Source organism: Branchiostoma lanceolatum, chromosome 6, assembly GCF_035083965.1.
Source record: "Branchiostoma lanceolatum isolate klBraLanc5 chromosome 6, klBraLanc5.hap2, whole genome shotgun sequence".
In the NCBI taxonomy this organism is placed as follows: domain Eukaryota; kingdom Metazoa; phylum Chordata; class Leptocardii; order Amphioxiformes; family Branchiostomatidae; genus Branchiostoma; species Branchiostoma lanceolatum.
In genome coordinates this window covers 471,120-478,792 of record NC_089727.1, presented here as the reverse complement: position 1 = coordinate 478,792, position 7,673 = coordinate 471,120, and the positions used below count along the sequence as shown (strand labels likewise).

General features: G+C 44.3%; 1 pseudogene; it reads left to right on the top strand.

Annotated features, from left to right (window-relative positions):
* Positions 1-1,932: 1,932 nt before the first annotated feature.
* LOC136436051 (zinc finger protein 431-like) lies at positions 1,933-5,709 on the top strand (annotated as a pseudogene).
* Positions 5,710-7,673: the final 1,964 nt, after the last annotated feature.

Sequence of the window (7,673 nt, the reverse complement as noted above, 5' to 3'; positions counted from 1 at the left end):
GTCAGTACAGGCTTTCGGCATCACTTTGATGGGAATGTAGCCATTTATCAGGCTAAAATTGTTGGTTTCATTGCACGGACACAAAAGTACGCATTGTTCAATTCTATACAATACATGAGCTTATACTCGTTTGTGTTTCCTACCGATAGCTGTAGTGTAGATGTGATAATGACAAGTACTCTAGATCTTTCTAATCTCGTATCCCAGTTACAGCCCGTCACATCTCAGTCCTCTGTGTGGAAGCCGTGTACAGTGTTTCGGCACTTGGATTAGGAAGTAACTTTAGGCGAACTTGTTATTTTTGTCCCACAGGCAAAAGTAACGTTACACAGTGTTGAATACTATTTGAGCTTTCCGAACCCTGACTATGGACATGCTGTAAAAATCATATCATTTTGATATCATATCATAATTATATAATTATATCATATCATATCATAGCTTTTCCGTCGATAATGTCGATATTCCACTGTGGTCAACGCAGGGTTGGTCTGTCCAACATAATGTTGTGTTTTCTTTCTGTGGGAGAAATTTTTCTGTGTGAATAAAACATTATAACCGGTAACCCGTGTGTTTGTCGTCTGCAGCATTCTGGTATGTTATGTGTCCACCGAAGGTCTCATAAGTTGTAACACTATGGTTGAAACAAATACATACCCGAAATATTTTTTTTTGCAATTCACGGCATATATTTGCAGTTTTTGCAGTTTTGCAGCTGCTTTGTACGATTTACAGCATGGTCGAAAACGGTAGTCTCTACCAGAATAGCTACGCCAGGGTTTCACTTGCAAACGGGCGAACTGTGACCTTCACTGTGGACTGACTCTACTGGCTTCTTATTCCTTTTTCTGCCAAATTCTACGATTCATGCTGCAAAACTACGAAAACCACGCTCTCCTTTTTCAGCACTCGGTTCCAGTGCTGAAAGTGGCTTCAGCACTGGAAAACCAGTGCTGAGTTTAGTTCAGCACTGGAAAACCAGTGCTGAGTTTAGTTCAGCACTGGAAAACCAGTGCTGAGTTTAGTTCCGCACTGGAAAACCAGTGCTGAGTTTAGTTCCGCACTGGAAAACCAGTGCTGAGTGGAGTTCAGCACTGGAGAACTCGACGTCAGCACTGGAAACCGAGTGCTGAGACAAGCTTCGGCACTGGAAACTGAGTGCTGACAAATATTTCGCACCGGAAAACTAGTGCTGAGATACGTTACGGCGGTGACTTACTTGCGATTTTAAAACGTAGTATTTTTCCGGACTATTCACTGAAATTTATCCATAGCGTAACGTTATATCTATGACAGATTTCAATTTCTATATTACCGGGGTAAAGTGCTCTGACGCTGCTCTGACTATAAATCATCGACGCGACCGACTTTTGAGTAATATTTTCATGGTCTCTGACCCTTCCAGATGATCGCATTACATTTGCAGGGGAGACAGGGCTGATAAAAACCACGAACAGATTCACTGAATATGTATCTCCTTATTGGAATGTTTCAATTGTTTTCGAGGACATTGTGCATTTTAATTTAAACCCTCCGATCTAACGTTATACGTTAACGTTAAACACTGAAATTGAAAACAACATATTTTTAAAACCAATTAATGAGAATGAAAAGCTAATTTTCCTATGCGTAAACATGCGGTACTCTGCGAGCGGATTTGCCACGTTTTATGTTGTTTTTGCCTGGCCAGAGACAACAGATCGTGTCTGTTTGTGTTTTCCTTTGTCTGCAAAATAAGCTTTCCCACAACAAGTTTGCCCAGTGCTTCCTTTCGTAAGAGTCGGGTCCTAGTGGCTGTATTGTGTGGCTATCTCCAGCTAGGAGGCACAGTTAGGACACCACACGTGGGGCGTCTTCATCAACGAGCCAGGTAAGACACCTTACAAGTCAGTGGGGCCGTTGTATGTCTCGGGAACACGTGTTACAACGACACCTTGGAGTGTTGATTACTGCATCAATGGTCCAAGTAAGACAGATAGGGGTCGGTAGTGTGTTTCCTCAAGGGCTTGCGCAATCTGTAGGTGAGGCGCCTCACATGGAACTTGGGCGTGTTGCAGATTGAACAGGGGCCGAGTGAGGAACCTAGATGTGTTTTACAGACCGAAAGGTGAGTTAGTTGTATCTCCTTTCACTAGAGACCGGTTAACTCCTGGTACCTTACAGGTGAGGTAGGTATGTTCAGTTTGACTAGAGCCCAGGTAAGCTACCTTACAGGTACGGTAGGTATGTTCAGGTTGACTAGAGCCCAGGTAAGCTACCTTACAGGTACGGTAGGTGTGTTTCGTACGTTAGCGGGCGCCCTCCATGTCCATAGCTAATGCTGTGGTGGAATCTTTGCTTTCGTTCAAATCCAAGCTTTGACTGTTCAAGGCACATATACCATGTGGACGCTGTGTTGCGTGAGAACATTTAGACTCAAACGATTGGTGGCCATTGAGGTTTTTGAGGTAGGAAATTACATGAAAACGGCTAGCCTCAGCTGCAGACTCCCTGTGGTTTTCTTTTTCAGGTCACCGTTTTCTTTTTACATATCTTCTCTTGTTGCATTCTAATGCAATCAAAACCACATGTGAACGAGCATGGCCCTTTTCATAACACTCCCCCACCCGTTTCTAGAGATGGTTTCTTCCACATAGAGACGTATGATGTTGCATTGATGGAAGGAACCATTGTTGGAGGGGGAAGGGTGTTTCCAGCAGTGTTTGGGTGTATAATTAAAAGGGTTAATGGCCCGCCTATTCCTCGGTGTATATGGTGCCATAAGACCTGGTCATTTGCAATAACCACCGAATAGAATTACCCAGTGAACAACGCGAAGGGAGCACGGAAGGGAAACTTGTTGTTTTTGCTACTTTCTGCCTCGTCTTCTCCTCCAAACAAATTAGGCCAACGAGGGCTGTCACCATGGTTACTGGGAAAATGACAGACACAGGGGTGTCGGATTACATTCTGTAACAAAACGTCAGGACAGAGCTGTCGGGCTGGGCGCCACGTATATGAATGTGTAAAATAAACATAGCAGCAGCTAGTAAAGCTAGACCACGTGAAGGTAAACATAAATGTGTATTTGCTTGCAGACGTTTCTTTTCTAGTTAACGTAATTCTCAATTGTCCAATCAAAACTGGCCCATATAAGAGATACGAATTCCTGTATGACGCATAGTTCAACCAATACTATACAACAATCTTTATTGACACAACAAAAGTACAGCGACTCTCGTAAGGTCTACTTAATCTATACATACATGCCAACAGACAAAGTTCATACTAATGAGTTTGTTTACATACAGTCATATGGAATAGGGCAACATATTGAAATTTAGCGTGTCATGTAAAGACATTTGTCCGATGTGGAAAGAAATACATTTTTTGTCCAGAAGGTCACAGATCTCATGTTGAAACCAAACTTCCCAGAGACAATATTTCGAAACTTTTTTTGTCAAATCTTCTCTATTCCTTCCCCTCTGGTGGGAGATCTCCCCGTGAGATTAGTCAAAGAAGTGTCCCTCCTTCTGATTAGTCAATGTCACATGTATCTTTCTCTGATTGGTTAACATCATCTGGCCATATATGGGCTGTGAGCGATTCCACTTACAACGGGGCCGCCAACTAGTCGCGGGTCCAGTGTTACATTTCCTTCTGTTGTAGCAAACATGTTACACAGTAAAGTTCTTGTGTTGTGGCAAACATGTTACACAGTAAGGGCAGCTAGCAAACTTGTTACACTGTAAGATTCTTGTGTTTCAAGTTACGTCTAAGTTTCTTTCCTCCTGTTAGATGGAAGAAGCAGTAGAAGATCTGCATGAACAGACAGGAGAGAAACGGCCTTGTCCAGATACAGACCATGGTCATGGAGGGACTAGGAAACAGCGCCGCAAGACTCACAGCGGGGAGAGACCACATCAATGTCGGGAATGCGAGTTCTCCACGTCCAAGATGTCCGCCCTGAAACGGCACGTCAGGACGTCGCACGCCGCGGGTAAAGGCAAACAAACGAAGAAAGATCACCTTGTGAAGCATCTGATTCTCAGGGCAACTCACGGTGGTGAGAGACCATTTCAGTGCGCTGTCTGCGACTATTCCGCTGCACGAAAGGTTCACCTGAAACATCACATCATGGCAAAACACAGTAACTACCGGCCGTACAAATGCGCAAAGTGCGACTACTCTGCAGTGAGCAAAAACCAGTTAAAGGTTCATATGAGGTCACACACTGGTGAGAAACCCTACAGCTGTGAGAGGTGTGCTTTTGCCACTGCCTGGAAGAGCAGTTTGAAGAGTCACATCGCTACCCACACCGGGGAGACACCGTACAAGTGTGAGGTTTGTGGTTATTCTGCAGTAGGAAAGTCTCAATTAAAGAATCATATGGCCACCCACACTGGGGAGAAACCTTACAAGTGTGAGGTCTGTGGTTATTGTGCAGCACAAATGTCCGTTTTGAAGAAGCACATCGCTACCCACACTGGGGAGAAACCTTTTAAGTGTGAGGTTTGCGGTTATTCTGCAGTACGAAAGTCTCAATTAAAGAATCACATGGCCACCCACACTGGGGGAAAACCTTACAAGTGTGATGTATGTGGTTATTCTGCAGTACGAAAGTATGATTTGAAGCAGCACATCGCTACCCACACTGGGGAGAAACCTTACAAGTGCGATGTTTGCGGTTATTCTGCAGTACGAAAGTCTGCTTTGAAGAGTCACATGGCCACCCACATGGAGGGGGGGGGGGGCTTACAGGTGTGATGTTTGCGGTTATTCTGCAGCACAGATGTCTAATTTGAAGCGGCACATCGCTATCCACACTGGGGAGAAACCTTACAAGTGTGACGTTTGCAGCTATTCTGCAGCTCAAAAGTCCGATTTGAAGAAGCACATCGCTACCCACACTGGAGAGAAACCTTACATGTGTGAGGTCTGCGGTTATTCTGCAGCACAAATGTCGCATTTGAAGCAGCACATCGCTACCCACACTGGGGAGAAACCTTACAGGTGTGATGTATGTGGTTATTGTGCAGCACGAATGTCTCATTTGAAGCGGCACATCGCTACCCACGCTGGTGAGAAGCCCCACAAGTGTGAGGTCTGTAGTTATTCTGCAGGTGACAAGTCTACGTTGAGGAGTCACACCATGAAACACGATAACAAGCCGCGCGACACCAACCTGAAGTGACGCTGCAAATTTGTGACCATTCCAGTTTGCTTTCCTCTTCAGGGAAGCCAATGAAGAGACACAAGCGAAGGACATGGACTTTATTAGAGAAACTGGTTAAGTTAGCTGATGCCTCTGCTATTCTTGGAACACGCTTATAGTTAGTTCTGTCCATATTCTTGTTTGGGTTGAGAATGCTGAAGGAGTGGAGAGGCCTGTAGTAAAACACCTGTAAGGATCCCTCTGCATCAGAACCTGTATAACACCGTAAAGTTAGATGAAGTGATTCCTTCGTTATTATTGTAGTCGCCATCTTTTTTTATAGTATTCTTCATATCCTTGCTATGGTTTGTAGCAGAATAGACTGTTGGGGGTATCAAATGAGAGGAGAGTTCTGTAGTTAGATGAAAGGATCTACCAGGGGTCTTTGTGTGCATCAGAATTAGTTGTGTAGTGTATTTACTTCCGCTATGAGAGTACCCAAGCAGGGAAGAAGTATCTAGTTAGATAAAGGGCCCGCCATGAGAATACTAAAGCAGATAAGAGGCCTGTAGTTAGATAAAGGGTCCGCCATGAGAATACTAAAGCAGAGAAGAGGGCTGTAGTTACATAAAGATTGCGCCATGAGAAGAGGCCTATAGTTAGATAAAGGGTCCGCCATGAGAATACTAAAGCAGAGAAGAGGCCTGTGGTTAGATAAAAGGGTCCGCCATGAGAATACTAAAGCAGAGAAGAGGCCTGTAGTTAGATAAAGGGTCCGCCATGAGAATACCAAAGCAGAGAAGAGGCATGTAGCTAGATAAAGGGTCCGCCATGAGAATACTAAAGCAGAGAAGAGGCCTGTAGTTAGATAAAGGGTCCGCCATGGGAATACTAAAGCAGAGAAGAGGCATGTAGCTAGATAAAGGGTCCGCCATGAGAATACTAAAGCAGAGAAGAGGCCTGTAGTTAGATAAAGGGTCCGCCATGAGAATACTAAAGCAGAGAAGAGGCCTGTAGTTAGATAAAGGATCCGCCATGAGAATACTAAAGCAGAGAAGAGGCCTGTAGTTAGATAAAGGATCCGCCATGAGAATACTAAAGCAGAGAAGAGGCATGTAGCTAGATAAAGGGTCCGCCATGAGAATACTAAAGCAGAGAAGAGGCCTGTAGTTAGATAAAGGGTCCGCCATGAGAATACTAAAGCAGAGAAGAGGCCTGTAGTTAGATAAAGGGTCCGCCATGAGAATACTAAAGCAGAGAAGAGGCCTGTAGTTAGATAAAGGGTCCGCCATGAGAATACTAAAGCAGAGAAGAGGCCTGTAGTTAGATAAAGGGTCCGCCATGAGAATACTAAAGCAGAGAAGAGGCCTGTAGTTTAATAAAGGATCCGCCATGAGAATACTAAAGCAGAAAAGAGGCCTGTAGTTAGATAAAGGGTGCGCCATGAGAATACTAAAGCAGAGAAGAGGCCTGTAGTTAGATAAAGGGTCCGCCATGAGAATACTAAAGCAGAGAAGAGGCCTGTAGTTAGATAAAGGGTCCGCCATGAGAATACTAAAGCAGAGAAGAGGCCTATAGTTAGATAAAGGATCCGCCATGAGAATACTAAAGCAGAGAAGAGGCCTGTAGTTAGATAAAGGGTCCGCCATGAGAATACTAAAGCAGAGAAGAGGCCTATAGTTAGATAAAGGCTCCGCCATGAGAATACTTAAGGAGAGAAGAGGCCTGTAGTTAGATAAAAGGATCCGCCATGAGAATACTAAAGCAGAGAAGAGGCCTGTAGTTAGATGAAGGCTCCGCCATGAGAATACTAAAGCAGAGAAGAGGCCTGTAGTTAGATGAAGGCTCCGCCATGAGAATCCTAAAGCAGAGAAGAGGCCTGTAGTTAGATGAAGGCTCCGCCATGAGAATACCAAAGCAGAGAAGAGGCATGTAGCTAGATAAAGGGTCCGCCATGAGAATACTAAAGCAGAGAAGAGGCCTGTAGTTAGATAAAGGGTCCGCCATGAGAATACTAAAGCAGAGAAGAGGCCTGTGGTTAGATAAAAGGGTCCGCCATGAGAATACTAAAGCAGAGAAGAGGCCTGTAGTTAGATAAAGGGTCCGCCATGAGAATACTAAAGCAGAGAAGAGGTCTGTAGTTAGATAAAGGGTCCGTCATGAGAATACTAAAGCAGAGAAGAGGTCTGTAGTTAGATAAAGGGTCCGTCATGAGAATACTAAAGCAGAGAAGAGGTCTGTAGTTAGATAAAGGGTCCGTCATGAGAATACTAAAGCAGAGAAGAGGTCTGTAGTTAGATAAAGGGTCCGTCATGAGAATACTAAAGCAGAGAAGAGGTCTGTAGTTAGATAAAGGGTCCGTCATGAGAATACTAAAGCAGAGAAGAGGCCTGTAGTTACATAAAGGGTCCGCCATGAGAATACTAAAGCAGAGAAGAGGCCTGTAGTTAGATAAAGGATCCGCCATGAGAATACTAAAGCAGAGAAGAGGCCTATAGTTAGATAAAGGATCCGCCATGAGAATACTAAAGCAGAGAAG